The sequence below is a fragment of the Arachis stenosperma genome, chromosome 4 (genome assembly GCF_014773155.1).
Source record: "Arachis stenosperma cultivar V10309 chromosome 4, arast.V10309.gnm1.PFL2, whole genome shotgun sequence".
Taxonomy (NCBI): domain Eukaryota; kingdom Viridiplantae; phylum Streptophyta; class Magnoliopsida; order Fabales; family Fabaceae; genus Arachis; species Arachis stenosperma.
The window spans coordinates 102,554,430-102,555,490 of record NC_080380.1 but is presented as its reverse complement, the minus strand read 5'-3'; the positions used below and the strand labels follow the sequence as shown (position 1 = coordinate 102,555,490).

At 40.7% G+C, this 1,061-nt stretch overlaps 1 non-coding gene across 1 annotated transcript; it reads right to left on the bottom strand.

Moving 5' to 3' along the window:
• Nucleotides 1-482: 482 nt before the first annotated feature.
• Nucleotides 483-590, bottom strand: LOC130978508 (small nucleolar RNA R71). Its single transcript, XR_009086135.1, has one exon. It is a non-coding gene; the product is annotated as a small nucleolar RNA R71 (small nucleolar RNA).
• Nucleotides 591-1,061: the final 471 nt, after the last annotated feature.

Sequence of the window (1,061 nt, the reverse complement as noted above, 5' to 3'; positions counted from 1 at the left end):
TGAAGCAAAAGCTAAGAGAAGCTAAAGCACAACTCTCTGTAGAGGACCTAACAGAAATCTTCAAAGAAGAAGAACCCATGGCAGCCGAAAATAACAACAATCCCAACAATACAAGGAAGGTGCTAGGTGACTTTACTGCACCTACTCCCGACTTCTATGGGAGAAGCATCTCTATCCCTGCCATTAGAGCAAACAACTTTGAGCTTAAGCCTCAATTAGTTTCTCTAATGCAACAGAATTGCAAGTTCCATGGACTTCCATTGGAAGATCCTCATTAGTTTTTAGCTGAATTCTTGCAAATCTGTGACACTGTCAAGACTAATGGGGTTGACCCTGAGGTCTACAGACTTGTGCTATTCCCTTTTGCTATAAGAGACAGAGCTAGGATTTGGTTAGACTCACAACCTAAAGAAAGCCTGAACTCTTGGGAAAAGCTAGTCAATGCCTTCTTGGCAAAGTTCTTTCCACCTCAAAAATTGAGTAAGCTTAGAGTGAAAGTCCAAACCTTCAGACAGAAGGAAGGTGAATCCCTCTATGAAGCTTGGGAAAGATACAAACAATTAATCAGAAAGTGCCCTTCTGATATGCTTTCTGAATGGAGCATCATAGGTATCTTCTATGATGGTCTGTCTGAACTGTCCAAGATGTCATTGGATAGCTCTGCTGGAGGATCTCTTCATCTGAAGAAGACGCCTGTAGAAGCTCAAGAACTCATTGAAATGGTTGCAAATAACCAATTCATGTACACTTCTGAAAGGAACCCTGTGAACAATGGGACGAATCAGAAGAAAGGAGTTCTTGAGATTGATACTCTAAATGCTATATTGGCTCAGAATAAAATATTGACTCAGCAAGTCAATATGATTTCTCAAAGTCTGTCCAGAATGCAAGCTGCACCAGGCAGTACTAAGGATGCTTCATTTGAAGAAGAAGCTTATGATCCTGAGAACCCTTCAATGGAAAAGGTGAATTACATAGGAGAACCCTATGGAAACACCTATAATCCTTCATGGAGAAATCATCCAAATCTCTCATAGAAGGATCAACAGAGACCTCAACAA